At 34.1% G+C, this 20,436-nt stretch overlaps 1 long non-coding RNA gene across 3 annotated transcripts in view; it reads right to left on the minus strand.

The window, feature by feature from the left end:
- The window catches only part of LOC118191773 (uncharacterized), a 478,434-nt gene that overhangs the window by 430,158 nt on the left and 27,840 nt on the right, over nt 1-20,436 (minus strand). The gene's annotated exons all lie outside the window — the stretch shown is intronic.

Below are 20,436 nucleotides of genomic sequence, written 5' to 3' on the forward strand. Positions count from 1 at the left end.
AAATTGTCAAACTCAAGGTCGGAAACACATAGCTTTAATTCAGAGTAAAGTAGACTTACAAATTAAGCATTAATGTTTGTTAAACATTAAATTTAATGTAACATTTTCCTCCATCTTTAAAGTTTATATTCTGGCAATTAATAAGTAATCCGAAGAATGAAACATGGCAAGAAATCCACGCAAGATTTTTTATGTATGGCATGTGAATATCAAACAAATGGCCAACACAGCCAAATCTATAAGTATCATTTACATAATTATTTTTCTGTTTAATTTTATTATTTTGGTTACTGAAACGGGTTTCCCCTCCTATAGAATACGAAACTTTGAACTTAGTTAATTTTTTAATAAATATATTTAATTTTCTAATGCACCTATTCGTAAAAGTAAAATAAAACATTAATTATTTCTGTGTACTGCAAATATCTTGAATTTAAAAAGTCGAGATGCTAATCCAACGAAGCCATAACCCATTCAAGCGTGTAGAGTTTCACATGTGGTCGTAGTTTAACTTCAGACTCTTCTAGCGACATGCAAGTTATCGCTCCAGGCTGAATCAAAAAGACCAAGTCCTACGAAAGTTAAAATAACCTTTTTAATAACTCTAAATTTAACAGAAGGTACAACTTGTACTACAAAACAAAACTTCACCGCTTGCGAGCACTAAAAATAGCGTAAATGAAAATTTAAATTCAAGTAATGTAGTCCGAGACTACACACAAAATAGTCTACTTAAGATGGCTAAAGTAATTAACGGCGCTAATTTAAAGTCGGCTAGCAAAATGGGTAACAAAAAGCCAAAGTAAACTTTTGCAAAACTAGCGATAGGACGTAAAATGAGAGCGAAGTTGTCGAAAGCTCTAAAATATTTACTCCTCGGGTTTAAATGATCTACAACTAATTTTGGCCCACCAGCGGCCGAGCGGTAAAGACGCTGAACACTGGTAGTTCGGTCCGATGTTCGAATCCCGCGAACGGGCTGGCTGCATGGGCGTTTTCGTAGTTTTCCCCATGTGTAACGTGTATACGAGCCAGTTTCCCTCAAAAGTCCTCCACGAAGGCATCCCTCCCGTTAGGCAGATAGCCCTCGTGTGCTTTGTCATAATTAAATAATCCAATCCAATCCTACAACCAATTTTGTATTCTGGTGAGGACGTCGGATGAAAGAAGTTACAGTAAAGCTCCAAATCATAATAATTGGTTAATTAAATATATATCGAGCTATAGTTTAAGAGCTCAACGACAAATGCGCCACTTGGCCCAAATAGGTTTATTAAAAACATTCTGTTTGTGATCGCCCACCAACGATCGAGCGGTAAAGTCGCTGAACACTGATAGTTCGGTCTGGGGCTCGAATCCCGACGAAAGGGCTGGCTGCATGTTTGTTTTCGTGATTAACCCCATGTGTAATGTGTATACCAGCCAGTTTCCACCAGAACGTCCTCCAAGAAGACATCCCTTTTCTTAGACAGATAGGGCATTATCATAAACAAACCAAATCTATTTGTGGTCAGTTATAAGTAAAATATGCTCAGAAACTTGAAATCGGATATTTTCTTTGTTATAGTATTTAATTTCCGATGAGGAATTAAGGCTGAATAAAGACATTTCTTTGGAATGCTTTACTATTTAGGAGCACAGTCAATCTGTTATTTTGCACAAAATTAGCGCTTTTTTTCAGCAAAATAATCGTAGTTTTCTAGTGTACTTAAATATATTTTTGAAGCAATATAAATAATTACTCAGCTTTGTAAAGAGCCTGCTCTTATGCTAAAAATAATAGGTTTCTTCTTATTTTAGTTTTTTTATTAATCTTCATTTTTCATTCACGAAAACCTAATAAGATGAGGAAGCTTTGTATGGTTACTAATAAACCTTCTTGTAAATTTCTTCTGTGCAAACATAAATTTGCCATCAGACTATTATAGCAGCATTTTATTTAAATTTTTTCTCAGAAAGGACTATTTAAACCTTAAAAAGTTTTTTAAAAATTCAAAAAATACTTTTCATTCATACAAAAAAAAAAAAAAAAAAAAACTTAGCCATTTCCTACTTGGTGGGTTTAGTTTATCTGATTGTGGCAAAGCACGTAGAGGCGTGATGCCTTCATGAAGGACTTAAAAGGGAAACTGGCTTGTATCCTCATTACATAAGAAAACCACGAAACCGCCCATTCAGACAGGCCGTTCGCCTGGAAATGAGCCTAGGTAGAACTACAAGTGTTCAGCGACTTTTATCGTTCCACCGCTAGTGGGCTATTTTAAATTTCAAGCAATTAATAATAAAAAATTACACAGCTCTGTTATTAAACTGCTAAACAGTTTTTTTAAACAAGAAATTTACAAAATTTGGTTCAGTTATAATGTTCACGAAAAAATTTTTTTATCAAAGTCCGTTTCTCAATGCGATAAACGCAAAGAAAAATTTTAACAGAAAAAATAATTCTGATTATTTTCAAACATTACGAATAAACCGTACCTCCGGACTTATTTAGCGATAAACCATCGAAATTTTATCTAAACAATTCCAGATATTGAATTTTTGTTTAGTTTTACGTATTGTTTATTTTCTTAAATAAGGCAATGCACCCAAGAGCTACATATCAGCATAATGGAGGTATATAATTAAATCTACATAATCCTTCATGCAAACCCTTACGAAAGAGTTTTATAGAAGCTGATAGGAATTTCTATAGAGCTCTACTCAGCCTCTATAAAAATTTTTCGTAAGAGGAACCTCCTAATGGATTTAAAAAAACAATAAATAAATAAATAAAATAAAATAACTTTCAGTATCTGGAATTGTTTAGATAAAATTTCGATGGTTTTTCGCTAAATAAGTCCGGAGGTACGGTCAAGTATGGCAAAGCACATGAGGGTTATCTGCCTAAGGAGAGGGATAGCCTTCGTGGAGGACTTTCTAAGGGAAACCGTCTCGTATACACGTTACACATGGGAAAAATCACGAAAACGCCCATGCAGCCGGTCCGTTCGCGGGATTCGAACCTCGGACTTAACTACCAGTGATTAGCGGCTTTACCGCTCGGCCGCTGGTGGGCCCTCCTAATAGAAGGCGTCTTTTTTCTTATGCAGATAACTGTCACGTGCTTAACTTCGTTACCGAATGTGCTTTACCGAAAACTACCTGTGACTAGCTGTTCACTGGGGTTCGATTCTGATCCGAATTACCAGTATTCAGAAGTTTTATCCACTCGGCCATTTATAGGAAGCTTTAAGCACTGAATTTGGACAATATGCTGCTTTCGCACGTCTGAAATAATTTATCAGTCTAATTTTCTCGTTATTTTTGTAATTCATTAAAGTTTATTACGTAGCAAGTTATGAATAAGCATGATCCACTTTTATTCTTTTCCCAGACAACTTCCCTGCGTAAAAAAAATTATAATACGCGCATTTTGTTCATTCTTTTCCAGTAGACACCGATGATTATTTTCAGCACAAATTTTCTTCTTAGACATTTTCTTGGTCTGCTTAATTATCTTCATGATAGCTGAATGTTTATTCTATACAACTTATTGAAATTCTGTGGGAAGTACTTTCCGTATTGACGTCATCTATCTCAGAATCTTGTATCTATATTAAAGTTATCTGAACAGGTTTTTCTCTTTAAATTTTCACTTAAAGTAGTTTCCGAAGCTTTTCAAACTCCCCGCCCCCGATTAAATTTTAAAAAAAAATGGCTTTAAATTGCTAAAACTTCAATAACAGAAAAGCTATGTACTCTCTTATCCTTAATTTTGTTACACTTAGTCTTATAATTAATTAAAAAATCATTTAGATAAATTTTAATCTAATTTTCGCGAGCTCTATCCTATAAAGTTTGCTGAGGATAAGTTCTCGAATTTATGTCGCTATCGGACAAACGTCGTTATCAAAACAAAAAAGGAGAAAAAGAAATAGAACATGCGTTATTACATCAAACACCCACCTCTCGTTTTGAGATCTGGTGGCGTGGTTTTAATTAATTTTGCGTCGCTAATAAAGCTTTCAGATAGTAGTAGGTCGTAAATTGTCTACAAAAGCTCTGCGAGCAAGAAACGGTTAACAATAGTTCATTATTTAACTTAATATGGTGCAGAATAAACAATAATAATGTGTATCGATTAATAATATTTATTTATTTCCTTCGAAAGAAAAAAGAAAATTGAAGAAAAAGCGGAGAAGAGGAATTTTTGTTTCTGTTTTTCGGAGGGATTGTGATGAACATATCTCGATTGTTACATACGAGGCTTTATTACAGGGATGGGGAAAAAACTTTTTTTTTAATGCGCATAGGAATTTTAATTGGCGCGCACATGCGTAAAAATGGGCAGACTTCGCTTTTTTTATAAAACATAATTTTAAACTCAAAACTTTTTGCCAATTAGTCAAGCACTTGGTTGGAAACTTTTTCGTTCTTTGGAATGGACAGAGAGCGCCATCTCTATTCGATGCCACAAACTAATCGCATACTTGAAAGTTTTTCCTAATTGTTTAAATGAGATTTCTACTTAATTTACTTTAATAACAGAATTAAAATTTTAAGGTACTCCGTTTATAATGCACGTAACTTAAAAATAATAGAAAAGTACCAAGAAATGCAAACGGTTTCTGTGCGTCTAAAATAAAATATTCGTCAACAATGAAGCCTAAAGCCGAAAATTTTGTCAATGAAGCACAGTATCGAAAATTTTGTTTTATCGGATAATAACAGAAAAACTTTAACAAACAATGCAACATTGACCTCTGACGCCCTAACAGTAGGGCCCACCAGCAGCCGAGCGGTAAAGTCTCTAAACACTGGCAGTTCGGTCCGGGGTTCGATTGCCGGTGAACTGGTTGCCTGCTTTGTCGTTTTAGTGGTGTTCCCACGTGTAAGGTGTACACGAGCAAGCTACCCCAGAAAGTCTTCCACATAGGCATTCCTCCCTTTGAAGATAGCCTTCGAGCAGGAAAGCGCCTGGAATTTGATAAGTAATAATAATAATAATTAAAAAAAAGGGCGTTGAATATTTAATATTACACTTTTCCATTCTGTCTTCCTTACACCCATACTTATGAAAGCAAGGGGTTGTACCCCTTAAATCAGTCCTGAAAATATACCATATCTGTATTTTACAGTATCATTTCGAAGATGTGGCAGAGTAATGAAAATCTTTCTTTCAACCAAAAGCTCACGCTTTTGATTGAAAGGACTGGACAAAGATAATTTCGCGCCGTGGGGTAGAAGGCATCTGTGGCACTGTATTTAGTACTGTATTAGCACCATGTAAGAAACGTATTTGATTTTTAACATGCTGCGCAGTATTAAGCTCATTTTTACCTTCTGCGGTTACTCTTCAACCCTTCACCAATATGTTAAACAAAACATTTAAAAAAATTCTTGATCTTTTCTGAACCTAAAAATAACTGTACCTTCACAGGAAAAAAATATTTGTTATGTTTATAATGAGACTGAAAATAACAGATAGTTTCAGACATCGAAATGAATATCTTCCGTACTGACTTTTTACATGTCAGCATTTCTCCTCCATTTATACGATTCTTTATTTTGTCACAGAACAGAAAATATTTACATTCTTAGTGTTTTATCTTTGTAACGCAAATGAAATAGTTTCCTTTTATAGGTATCCCCGTGCAATAACAGTTGTATAGATCGTATGATTAAACTAGAAACATGATAATGAGCAAAAAGCAATCTGTAAAAGAAGGAAAAGGAGATTATTACAACTTTTTCATTTATGCTTAGAATTTGGGGAATGGTACTTTAATGATATCCATGTTCTTTTAAGAATTTCTTACTTCCTGAAATCGGATACTACACAAAATTAAAATATTTTTTTCCTGCTCTCTTTATGTAATCAGTTACTCAATTCTAATGAAATATTCCTATGATAGGATAAAAACACTTCTAAATCTTGATTTAGAAACTAAACAATTGTTTTTTGAAATAACACAACTGATCTGGATTTAGCTCGTATTAAGTTATCGCATCGTGGTCATGCACCAGAAGTTAATCTACTTAAGTTTGGGCTCCTGATTTAAAAGTATGCAGGAGAGTGTCAAAGCAGTGGACTAAAAGTTTTCTAAGTGTGTGAAGGCTGTGAAGTATAAATCTCCTAGGACATTCACACTGGCTTAGCTCTAATGATTTCGTAAATTTTACAGAGTTTTTCCAACATCTGCTGTCGATTTTATTCATGCTTCCAAACATTATTTGGAATATCTTCCGCAAAAAACAACCTCTTCGAAAGTGCACCTGCACTTGATACTGATGAACTTGCAACATCTTGTTACTAATCTGCTATTAGTTTTCTTAAGATTATTATTGTTAGTTGAAATAATTAATAGCAGTATTATAAGAAGAAGAAGAAAGCGGAAGAGGAGAAGAAGAACCTGATTGAGAAATAATTAAAGAATAATCGTGTTACTGTTACTGATTTCACCTATCATTTGTGCTTACCAACGGCCGAACCGTGAACCCGCTCGCTTGCTGAACACTGGCAGTTCGGTCCGCGGTTCGAATCCCGTGAACGGGCTGGCTGCGTGGGCGTTTCCGTGGTATTTCCCCATGTGTAAAATGTATACCAGCCAGTTTCCTTTAGAAAGTTATTGGCGAAGTCATTCCTCCACTTAGGCAGATAGCCCTCGAGGCTTTGCCGTAATCACATAAACCAAACCAACTTATGATTCAGAAAGGGGCCGAGCGGTTAAAATCGCTGAACACTAGTAGTTCCGACCTGGGTTCAATTCCAGGCAAACGCGATAGCTGCATGGGCGTTTTCGTGGTTCCCCATATGTGTAAACGTGTATACGAACCAGTTTCCCTTAGAAAGTTCGTCACACAGGAATCCCTCGTTGGCAGATAGTCCTAGTGTGTTTTGCCATAATCTATCAAACGAAAATTTTAAAAAATCTCCTTTATGAACATAATTTAAATTTCAAAGGAATTTTTCAGGAAGGTACTCATTCTTCGAGCAACGTTAACGGTATATCAGTAAAAGTGCGAATCCGTATTAGGTACAGGTTCGTGTCTGCAGTGCGAAGGAAGCAAAAATGCATAATTAAAACAGAATTTGACTGTAAGGGAAACCTGAGAAAAAGTAACACTTTTTAGCAAAATCTTAAGGGCAACAGAATTCTCATTCTTCAGTAGATTTTCATAACATTCCAGTCATGAATGGGTCGGAAGCAGGAAAACCTTAGGAAAATTTCTCAAGAAAGGTAGGAAATATAACCAACAATTCATCACTCGCAAGTATTCTTCATGTTTTCGGCAGCAAAATGGCAGGCTGGTTTTTCTTCTTTCAATTTTCCTCTCATTCTCTCTTCCTTTGCTTTGTGCATTTATTTTCTAGGAATTTTCTTTTATGCGAAAAGCATCCTGCATTAACATAAAATTTAAGCAAAAGATGAAAACTTAACGTCAAAGTTACAAAACATATGGTCAGGTACTTGAGATATTTATTTGTGTTGTAAGTGACCTTTTGACCAGCATCATAAGCTGCGAAAGAAGATGAGCATTTCCTTGATTGAATCAGATAAGGAGAGCGCATGTTATTGTTTATCTCTTATATAATATTTCTCAATAATACTGTTTAGTATATAGATATCTCTTATGTAATCCTGCTTAATGTTATTGCACGTGTTTTTATCTTTTGCAGTATCTCCCTTTCAATATTTATCTTATCTTTCATTACTTTTTTTTTTCAAAATCATCTATGTTCGGAAGAAAATTCAGGAATTCGAATTTTTATATTGCTCCAAAAATACTTTTGTTATAGTACAGCTGTTATAAATATGCCGAATACAAAGAGAATACCTGCGAGATATTTCGGTTTTTTACTCCTGGTTAATTTTTATAGTATGACGAATCTATCAAAACTTGAAGATTATCATCAGGGTGGTTATAACTGAAAGATCAGGATTATCACGATACATTCAGTCTCATAGAAAATATGTGCTTGAAGTCCACTTAGAGCCTTTTACCTTATGGTTTACCCTCAATCCATTATCGAAATGGATTCCATGTGGAAAAAAAAGGTAGTTTGTACTTTCAAACTAAAAATTAGTTTCAGTCAATGAGGATAGCATACTATTTCCTAAAACGGCAAATAAAGTCTTTTAAAATTTATGAGTAAGGTAGTTCTTATTCTTAGTGTTTTGTGCTAGCTATGATGGAAACTGAAAAATGTTTCATTCACCAGTCTCATATCATATGCATAAATTAATAAATTATATAAAGTTAGGAGTTCTTCTTGCTAGAGTGAATTGTCATTATGAAGCTTCCTTACGCAGGAGCCAATCATAGTATTATAATGAAATGCGCAATACACGCTCGTGAAAGCTCTCACATTTCGAATCATATGTAAAGATAGTAATTCCACTGTAACCATTTTCAGTACTACCTGATTTTTTAATTCTGCCAGAAGATACGGTACATAGAAGTTCAGATTTTCAAAAACGGCTGGAATTATTATTTTGCCTCCAGATAGCTAGTCTGTCTTAGTAGAGTTCTTACTGCAGACTCGTATGCAAAATTAAGAGAATTTGAAAATAATACTTATTTTTACGAAAAGTATTGAACCAAAAATATTAATTTTGCCGCCGAAGAATTGTGCAAATATTCGTGTGAAACCGTACACGTGCGTATCTGCGGAGCTGTAATTTTGGAGGGGATATAAGCTCACAAGGGATTTTCGGCGATTTGTATGCTCTTAGTTCTTCCCGACATTGGCCGTGCTTCTCACAAGAGTAGGTTAAATGCTATAATGCATCAGGCAAAATGAATACCCACAAACGCATGGATGACGAAGTGAGACTGAGAATTGTCCATAGACTGGAGGCAGACCAATCAGAAGCACAAGTGGCTACAAAGTTCAGTGTAATGCCAATGTCGTCTGCTATATGTGGAAACAGTTTCAGGACACTGCAATCTAGAAGACCTAGACAAGGGCGACCAAGATCCGCAATGACGAATGAGGATCCTTATTTGGCACTTTCAGTACGGCGAACAGTATTGCTACAGTTTCCTAGCTCTCACGTGAGCTGGGTGTTTACAGCTGAAACGCGAGTTTCCCTGTCTACAGTTGCCCGAAGGCTTCTTGAAATAGGGCTATATGCCAGAAGACCCGCTGTTTGCGTCCTGCTCAATGCAGTACGCAAGAGAGCTCGTTTAGAATGGTACAGACAACATACGTCTTGGACCAGACTCCAATGGGGCACCGTACCTTTTACAGATGAATCGAGATTCAGCCTTAACACTAATTCTTGGAACAGATGTATCTGGAGAGAGCCTGAAACATGATACCATTCCTTCCTCATCAGGGAAAAGTATGATTCCGGTGGTAGAGTTGTAATGTTTTAGGCAGGTATTATGTTAGACGAACGCACACCCCTGCATGTGTTTGACAAAGGCTTCCTGACTGCTATGAGGTATGGAGTTAAGATCTTAGAGCCCTATGTTCGACTTTGCAGAGGCACTATTGGTCCTGGGTTCCTGTTAATGGCCACATAAGGCTGAGCTATTTCCCGATTACCTGGAAAACTGAGGATATCCCCCCCCGCATGGATTAGCCGGTCAGATGTCCTGACCTTAATTCTATACAGCACGTCTGGGACACGCTTGGAAGGGCAATTTCACCTCACCATCCTCCTCCGAGAACCATCCAGGAAATGAAATCTGCGTTGTTGCAGAAAAGGGATCGCTGCCACGGGCCTCCTCAACTGCCTATACCGTTAAGCTGTGAGACCTGTCTGGGTGCCTATACCCCATATTAGACTCATTTTCATTTCTATGCCAAAGTATGGATTTTGAACATCCATGCACTATTAGATTTATTGGTAATCATGTCTTCATAAATTGTACTTTTAAATGGTATATTTCTTTCTCTGTTACAAACATATACCAAATTTCATTGAAATATGTCTGTTAGTTTTTCAGAGAAATGTGAAAATTTTTCAAGTTCTCACACGAATATACTTCCTTATGCGCTTGTAAGTGAAAGGGCGCTATGTCAGCTGGTAATTCACGGTGCTTGTTTAAGAGACTTTAGCTGAAATACGCACCATTGGCTCCAAAACTGATGCACCTTATTTCCTGAAAATGCGTATCTTCCCTGAAAGACAGCACAAGAATGTTCGTTATATTCGGCAATGAATCATAAGAATGTTATTGAGGTATTTTCCAATGCTTGACAAGGCTTCAGATTTAGCTTTAGTTGAAAATACCTGGTATATCATCAGGCGGGGTTTATACTCCAAACCCAAACCTCCTAGAACAGTAGCAATTCTTTTTCAATGGGTTAAGCCATTGAAAAAGAATTGAAAGAGCAATGACAGACAATACCCAAGGCACTTTCAAAATTCTTGTATTTCACTTCCGCAAACCGATAACGAAATTTGTCCCTAAAAAGTATGTAGTCGCTTCTGATTACAAGTAACATAGCGATTTTCAGTTAATAAATTCATACTTTTGCTCTCAATTTTACCTATTTTGGCTTTTGTACTCACATATTTAGACTTTGCACAAAAATTTGCTTTCTGAGACATACATATTTTAGCAGTTTTGCTTTCTATTAGCTCAACTAATCGCTAAGGATGAGTTATAAAATCTAACTTTTGTTTATCACTTTGAAATTCCATAATTCGCTGGAGGTAGCGCGCTTTGATTGCTGAATATGTATTTTAAACGCTGAAGCAATTTTTAGCTGACTCCATTTCCTCATAAAACAGATTAATAAATAGTCTTCAAAATGTATTCAGTAAACGGTTTACAAATTATGATGCTGAAATGAATATAAAGAAAACAAGGAGCCAAATTAAATACTTGCCAGCTGCGACATACTATATTCTCCTTATCAATAATGAATGGCATGGATTCTCCGTATAAATGATGAATGGCAGCAGGAAAATATTTAGTTAATAAATAGTTCTGCTTTATATTTCTCATAAATATTATCAAATACATCTATAACGAACCTTCAATGGGCCGAAATTTTGGTTTTCGTAGCTGGGGCATCGTCATATCGAATACGATGAGGAGAAAAGGATGATCTCTTAAGATATGGGTAAAATATTATGGATAAATTGTTTAAAAAAACTGACTAACTATGTAAAAACTTCGAGAAAAGTTAAACAAGCCAAAATAAAACAAAAAAACCTACCAAGAGAAATAAATAATCTCATTTTCTCAAAATATTCGCATTAGAAGTTAATTACTATTTTTATTATAAGCAGATATTAACTGACTTTTTCCTAGCCTCGTCATCTTACAAACCTTATACACCGTTCATTGCTCAGTTTGTATTTCACGGCTCAGACAATTCCCTCGAAATACAGATCTGTTTCTAAATACATACTCATACACAGGCAAGATCATTTTATGAGTAAAGAGACAAAGAGGTTAAAAATGAATTTAAAAAAGGTTTTGGGAAATTTGTTTTTAAATTTTACTCAAGGTCTGTATACAAAATTAGTTTGCAGACGGATGTCGTGATATTGATTTGGGAAACATTTTATCCATATTTTTGCCCCCCCAAACCGAAACGGCAGCGCCAGTTTAGGCTGTGTGGTTTATATGAACAACTTATTATAATAAAAGTCGACTGTGTCTCGGACTCTCCTCGTACTACTGCTGTGGCTGAGTTTAGACTATTGACTGGATATGACAGCCTTGGTGCTCATTTGTTTCGTTTTAATCTGACTGCCTCATCTTTATGTCCTTTGTGTGATTCTGGACAAGTTATGGACGCTGCTCATTGTGCTCTGAACGTATGAGTTTGGACATGTATTGTAAAGAAGTATTGGAGAGTTCATTGCCTAATGACCTGATGGTCAATGGCCAGGCATTTGAAAAATACAAAAATAAAACTCATTATAATATGCATTGCTGCTTTGGGATCCGTGTTGATGGGGATTTCATTTTTCCCACGTTGCATTCTTCATTTTATGAATGCCAAAGGCTGAATTTTCAGTATTAGCGTTTTCATTTTAGTTTCTGTCGCCGTATCTTCGTCACTCTGGTCTTCGCATGGAAAAGCATCTCCATCTTATAACTGAAATAGCTCCATGACACCTTCTGAATACTTTTCCCCTTCTAGCTATTTCTACCCCTTTTCAGCTCATGCTCATTTATTTATTATGATACTTTGCTTTATATCATTTATATCATTTTTAAATTATTTATGATCAGGTTAAATTAATTTATTAGTAATTTTTATTTACCATTATACATATTATTTATTTATTCTTTCTATTTATTTTTTTTTCGGTCCCTTCCCTCTTATTACTCCTGATGGCTACACATGCCTTAGCTTTATAAATTAAACCCTAATCGATCAGAAACAAAAAATAAGCAACTTATTTCATAAAAAGAACTGTAAGTCAGTTTATAATGATAATTATTAGCGCTAGCACGGTACAACAGTTAGGTTCTTTTATATAGATAAATACTAACTTATATTTGCGGATTATACTTTGGTAAATATTGATATATTTATGGTCTTTAAAAGCAAGTATCTACAGTTTCAAGATATGTGCTGCCATCTCTCGGAAAATCATGTAATTACAAACAGGGTAATTTTTTAAAATTCATTTGCCAGTATTTTATGACTCTAAAATCAAAAAACGGTGAAATTAGAGTTAAATTATTTTTCTGATACTGGCGTGGTTCTTACAACGCTTAATTTGTTTAAATGTTGCATTTTTCCAAAGACAGGGAACGAAGATAATATTTCAGATACATTTTAATTCAGGAAATGCGAAGATAGTGAACATAACTCTCCTTAACGTTTTGATTGTTTGAAGTAGTTCCTTTAAATTATATAAAATGCAAATAACGGCACTTCTCTACTCATTATAAACCTCTGGCCACCTCTACATCAGATTTCTTTCTGTAACCTCCATGGACGAAATCCCATTAGATAAAAGTACATCACGTGTGCAACGCACGATTAATTTATAAACTGAAGTCGTTACTTCAAGTCTATATCTAGAATTTTTCTGAATAATTTTCATTTTTTTTTAAAATTCATTCTGATTTTATTTACAGTTTTTATTTTGCTTAATAAACCCGTATTAATTTACAAATTAATTCGTCAACAAAAAATTCTATAATCAATTCAAAAGTGAAATTATGTTACTTGAGTAAGTGTCACTGAAGTATCAGTTCTCGAGAAAGCAGACAGAAGCTTTCTGTTTTTTTTTTTTTTTAGGTTAAACGAGCAGTGAGGTAAACGGGCAATGAACATTCGACTATCAGCTCAGATATTTGCACAGAGGTACAAAGAATAGCCAATATATATATATTGAATGTTTAATATCCCATAATGTAATAGAATTACTTTTTGCCAATCATCTTACATTTTTATACGGAAATAACACTTATTAAGTATTTCTGTTACGAATTCCTCTTTTAACTCGTATAAAAATCTTTTGCTTAATCGACGACTTTATCCTTCGCAATAAAAAATTGCTAAGCCATCTTCTCTTTGCCACACACACCATTTTCAGACAGGAGAAAATCTCAGATTTGAATCTGTTTTTGTTGAATTCAACTTGTCAAAAGTAAAACTGTCAAAGGCGTAAATTCACATATAACGGATAATAAAGTGATAAACATATAGAATGATCCGCTTATAAATTTTATTTGCTTGGAACAGAAAAGAGTTGGAAAACTGCTTAAAAATACAACAAACTTAGGATTATTCGGAGTAATACCGGGAACAACGTCCATGGTTCGTGACGTCCATTCGTGATTACGAATCAAGGTTATCCCAGGGCAGTCAAACACCAAAGAGAGTAATAATCCATATTATAATTAACAGAAAACTATTAACAGTTTACCTATACAGAGGGTGTTTACACATTTCTAGAACGATTTCGGGGCGTTTAATTAATGTTTAAAATGTAAAGAGTATTTACTTAAATGTTCGACCCGACAGCCTTTTTTTTTTTTTTTTTTTTTTTTTTTTTTCTTTGACTATAAGGTTTTTCTGGACACATGATATCCATAGTAGAAAGGCGTTTTGTAAAACTTCTCAGGGGTATTGATTTCTACTCCTCTTTCACTACTTTCCAGTCGTGGTGGGTTTGAGCTTAAAAAGAGCTTTTTTCAAGACACCAGAAGGCACAATAGGTGAAACGTCAGGGAACTTCACAATGATACATCGAAAAGGTATCTATGCAATACCTGTATCAGTCTTCATTTTTTCAAGGAATGTAGTAGTACCTTTCGAAGTATAACTTATGGTCTTGATGAAGTTTCGCTCCTTGAAAATCATTGGAATAAAGAAATGGAATAATTTCTTCTGTAAATAAAATTTTCTTTTGATAGTACATTGAGTTAGATTTAACACTTTTTTCCACTCTTCTTATTTTTAATTTCCCAATGTTTGAGAATTCTGTGACAATAATAAACCCTTTACAAAAACTTCCTTTGTACTGTCGTAACCAGGTTTGTACATTTTTTTTTTTCCTCTTCGTTTTCAATAATAAAAAGACCTGCATTTTTTTTGCACTCATTTAGGTAAACCCATGCTTCTTCAAGGATCATAATGCATTTCCATTTATATCCTGCTAAATAGTTTTCATAAGTCTTTATCCAAATCTTTCTAAAAATGTGTAAACACCTACCGTATCTTCAAACAGCAGAAGAATAAGCTAATTTATTTTTGCAAATTAAATCAAAATTCAAAACTAAACGAGTAGTAAATAACGGATAACTAAACCTCATTAGAAAATGAAGAAACGAAGTTATATATGGTATTGAAGAACAATATTTATAATATAACTTATAAATATTGTTTTGGGGTTGAGGCCCTACTTCATGTTAACGGCTGTTCTACAGCCTAGGTCAAGTTTGTCTCTACCTTCTGGTATACTGCCGGCCGAGAGGTTTAAATTCCTAACAGGATGAATGTTACTCTAGCGAGAAAAGAAAGGAAAAAAAATAAAATAGATTTATTGAGGGCCACAGCCAAGGTTGGGCCAGCAGTACCAACAGACATTAAACAAAGACAAAACATAATAGTAAAAGTTACTTTCTTAAGTTATATCTTAAGCTGTTCATGCATGTTCTCTTTAGAGACGCCCGGAACAATCACTAAGATTCCTTGATTTTGCTGTCTAAAGACTCCCTCAATTTTATAAATTTTCCCGGCCCTAAATTCTGCCGCCCAGCACGGTTGCACCTGCTGTACATGCTAAGCCTCCGGCTCTGCTTATATCATTCTATGCTATGTTACATTCCGCACTTTTTAGTGCTCGTTTAGCATATCATACATTATGCATTTATACGTTGACAGTATAATACCCACAGCGGGTAATTTCAGACATTATACTTAAAGGTATTGTTAACACTAGTTACTTCAGTTTTCCCTTCCAGCTTCCGAGTGGTAAAATCACGGAACATTAGTAGTTTGATCAGGGTCAAAACGCTGATGAATGGGCTGTTTGCATAGGAGTTTTCGTGATTTCTTGCACGTTTATTCTTCCCATTAAAAGTCCTCTACGAAGGCATTCATCCCGTTAGATAAATAGACTCTGCTATAATCCTAATCCATTTTACACGTTTCGGGTATTACGGTACTGTAATAAATTATTCCAATTACTTTACATTTTCTAGCGCATCATTCAGAATATTAAATCCTTTTTAAATAAAATAAATATCAATTAGAACTCTTCGTTGCGTCGCTCGGCATACGCAATATAACATACTAGTAATGAACGTAACTCAGTATATAGTACCATAATGAGTACAACATGAATCAACATAGTGCAATGTTTGAGATACAGTATAATACCCAATACATAATAGTACATGACTCAATAAAACAGTAATTATAGTACATTATTATAGTACACAATGTGGTGCATAGAAACATAACTATGAAAATAGTTCTGATGGTAGTAGAAATTTTTGTTTTACACTTATGGTTTGTGACAGCAATTTCCCACCTTTCTAAATTTATATATATATTTTAAGATAGAGTTTTAGATAGAGAGGGTTAATTTGCAATCCAGTTAATCCATGTCGGTTAGCTGGGATTTCGTTGCATAACTGTTAAAAGTCGCATTTTATCATTCGCAAATTCATTATTTATCTTTGTTCATAATTAGGAATGTCTAATGAAGATCTTCTTGAGCTCGAGAGAAAAAAGTAGAGTGGGGGAGGAAAAACAGAAATAAAGGGGAAAAGAAAATCAATGAAAAAGAAATAAATTAAATGTGCAATTATAAATATTTTGTCAAACGTATAAAGTGCACAAACAAATGATGCTCTATGATTTTTAAACTCTTATTTTCTTGAACAGTTAAAGCCTATAATAATATACATTTTATACCATTTTTAACACTAATAAACAAATAATGTGTCTTTAATAAGAAAAGGTTATGATTTTAGATGTTTTATTTGTTTATTTTTATTTTCATTTATTTTGGGTCTTATATCTTCGCACACACTTCTAAATAAGTATTAACTATAAATAATGATGGTGCTAGTTATAAAATGAAGCTTTCAACGTTTACATCAGGAAATATTAAAAATACTTTTTATACTGTGACAAGCGAGTAAAAGAACAACAGATCATAATGTCAAAATAACATACCCCATTCCCCTTTCATGTGCATTTAATACTTTTGAGAAGCACACGTTTATTTATTTATTTTTATACCTTTATTTATTTATTTTCATTTATTTACTTATTTATTTTTATTTATTTTATTTTGCTTTTCATGGAATTCTTCAGAGACATTTCTAATTATGTGTTAACTGTGATGATAATAATAAGCTATAGTATTTAATAGTCATGTGATTAATTTATTTTTATATTTTTTATTTATATATTTGCATGCATTTACTTATTTATTTTATTTAGCTTTTCATGGAATTCTTCCTAGTAATGGTGTTATTCTAATTATGTGTTAATGGTGATGATAATTAAGTTATAACTTTTAATAGTTTCATGATTAAATAACAAAAATACCTTTCTTCGACCAACAACATCAATTTCGTGAAAATTCGTTATAAAGGAAGTAAAGATATTTTATAACTTTGTCCAATTTTCCTCGGCCAAATTTAGAACAATCCGGTCAAAGCCCAAAGTAGTGATAAATTAAAGTAAGTAGTATATTTCAGCTGTGACAGCATCTGATCATCTGGCTTTAGGCACATCTGATAATCTGGCTTCGGCCATAAAACTGAATGTTTGTCAGGTTTTATTTCCCAGGCATATTTCGGTATTATTCCCGGCTAGGACCGACACTAGGCAGTTTGACGAAGGTGCGCATCTTAAATTTTATTGCCCGAGGCCTCCCTAAATTCTGAAAATTTACCATCCCTAAATTCTACTGTTCGGCGTTTCTGTAAATTCTCTTTCCTGCCCATAAGTTATAAAAAATTTTACTATTCCTAAATATTCTCACTAGATGCTCCACTGAATTCTAAAGGTATCTTCGGTTCTAAATTCTGATGCCCCAGGGTCTGCCCTAAAATCTAAAATTTGGCCATCCCTAAATTTTGCTGCTCAGCTTTTATTTAAACTCTATACATTTTGGCGATAATTTATCTTAAAATTTGCTCTCCGAAGGTGTCCCTCCTCTTAGGCAAATAGCCGTCGTGCATTTTGTCTAATCATATAAATAAATAAAAAAAAACTGCTTTTACTGGAGGATAAAAATTTACTTTTACGAGTATGAGATCTGGCCATCGTAGGTAGCACACAATTAGACCAGAACTCTAAAAGACAACTGGTGAGTTTCCACTGTGTCTTATATGTACCAAGTTTAACAGACAGCATCAACTCGCGCTTGCAGAAGCCTTTAGCTTTGGCTTTAAATCACAGATAATTGGTGAACTAAAACTAAAGAAATTTAACTATAGTCTAACGGCTTCACAGTATAACTAGCGCGCAGACTGGCTCTGACCGAAATCAGCGTAAGCAAGCCTAATGTATCGCGTGAGCTAGAAATTTAGACCAGAATTTACATTCTAGTAAGGGAATAGAAACTAGGCTTGATAAAGAACTATAGTAATATAAAATAACTGATTAGAAGCTTAAATGATACTTTATAAAACAATCAACAACCTAATTTCATCTAGCCTCGTCTCAAACTGCAATAGTGTAATGTTCAATTGATTTACTTTCGCCTTTCTCTGCATAAAGTCAAAAAGAAGTTATATACAGCTATGCTTAATCATTATGCTTTTAGGGAAACAACTCATTAATTAAAAATACATTTAAAACTTCAGTACTAATTAAATTAATTATTAGTTTCGGTATTATAAAGCTTTCGGAAAGTTTTTAACTTAAGAAAAGCATTATTTACCAGAAAATTTATGATTTTGATATATTATCAATACCAACTCTTAGAAATTTCTTACGAATCTTCGATCACTCGTGTTAATATGTAATAGTAGTTGGAAATAGGATGGATTCTATGAGGACAGAAAAGAAAGTCACGCGGAATCACTAACGAACTCAAAAAGAGCTTTTTAACCCTTTGCGGCACAGTGTGTACTATCTGGACACACCTAAAATTTTCTTTCTGTACGCACAGAAAAATTGAATGAAAAAATGATTTATAGGTTACTATAGGTTACTCTGAACAGTTTTTATTTATAGTAGATGGCAGCTCAACACAAACCAGTCCATATATTTTAGCCATGTTTAGTTTTTAAGACCCTCATTTTTCAAAGAAATCTTCCAGATTTTTTAAGGGTATAAAAGGAATTGTTTGAAAAGAAATTTCTATGTTATTTTTTGGCTGTATGCTAACTCCTTATTCTATATTAGTTTTAAATTTTTACCTTGAAATCTTGCCTAAAATCAAACGGCGAGCCCTAGGTGTGCCCAGACCGGGCTCACCGATAATCTAGACAACTGAGAGTCTGTATTCTTTGTTTCTCCGCATCTCATCGGTCAGTTCATTCACAACAATGCTCATTTCAGCACTCTTTTCGAAGCTCTATTCAATCACCCACAATCTTTGGGCACACCCACAGAATTAAAACGATAAGTGCTATCTTCACAAAATTTTACTTGTGTACTCCTCTAGGCCTAATTAGACTGCCTACCTTTTTTTTTTTTTTTTCCATAAAAACTACAACTTTAAAAGGTAGCGTGCCGGAAAGGGTTAAAATAGGAACAAATAGTAAATAAATGAAGTATCGAGGAAATCAATATATCAGATTTTTTTTTTTTTTTTTTTTTTTTTAAATTCCTGACAATCCAAGAAACTCTACATTTACATTATGCTGCTACCTGCAGCGCTTATTATTACTGCAACGTAAAATTTTCTAGCATTTAAATTTATCTAGCCAATGTAAATAAGAATTACATACATGTAATTCATCCAGGGTTCACCACAGAAAATTCATCCAAAGTTGAAATCAGAAAAACTTTGTTTGCTTTAAACGCTTATGCTACTCCCTGATGATGACCAAAAGAGTATAAAAATCATATTTTTATTATATTTTATTTACTTATTTTTGTTATCCTTCTGCGTTCTTTCGGCCATAAAGCGGACGAGCGGGAAAGTCGTTGGATGCTGATAGGTTAGATCTGAGTTCGATTTCAGAAGAAATGGGTCAGTTTCTCTTAGGAAGTTCCCCACGAATGCATCTTTTCCCATAGCAAGAAGGAATCCCAAGGGAAGGTATCGCTTTTCTTCGTTACTTCATAAGATAGCCCTAGCATGCGTTTCCATAATCAAATAAACCAAACAAAACTTTTGCATTTTTATTTGAAATTTTTAAGCCTTGAATTATTTTGAATTACGGCAAAGCAAACGGAGGCTATCTGCCTAATGGAAGAGATGCCTTCCTGGAGAACCTTTTAAGAGAAACTGGCTCGTATTCACGTTACACATGAAGAAAACCGTGAAAACACTATGCAGCCAGCTCGTTCGCCGAGATTTGAAGCCCGTTCAAACCACCAGTGTTCAGAAATTTTACTTCACCATCACTGTTGAGACTGAAATTTTTAGAGTTTTGTTTTTATCTTTTCCCATGTATAAGTGCTTTTTACTCACTCTCCATCAGACAGACAATTCATTTAATTCTTTCTTTCATATTAAAATATATAACATATATATTATTATTATATAAAAGATATATCATTATTTCTAGATAACATAAAAACTTGTGTTAAATGAAAAATTTTAACTTGAAGTTGCAAAAGCACCTTAACTGTTCATTTTAATTTGGGTATTTCTCCTTTCTGTACTGATCTTAGTGATTAGTTAAAATAAACCTGTCTGGACTGTGTCATTTCCAGGTTAATCCATGTTATATAAAGTTTACATAACACTAATTTATATAACACTAAGTTTTTTAACTGAAACTTGGCCAGCCCATAATAATTATAGAGCTCTAAGCCAATCAAAGGATATCGAAATTGAAACTAATTCCCTCTGAATTAAAAATTTGTCATGAATA

Source organism: Stegodyphus dumicola, chromosome X2 (genome assembly GCF_044657685.1).
Source record: "Stegodyphus dumicola isolate Sdum_Otavi_A_Nest chromosome X2, ASM4465768v1".
NCBI classification, from domain to species: Eukaryota; Metazoa; Arthropoda; class Arachnida; order Araneae; family Eresidae; genus Stegodyphus; species Stegodyphus dumicola.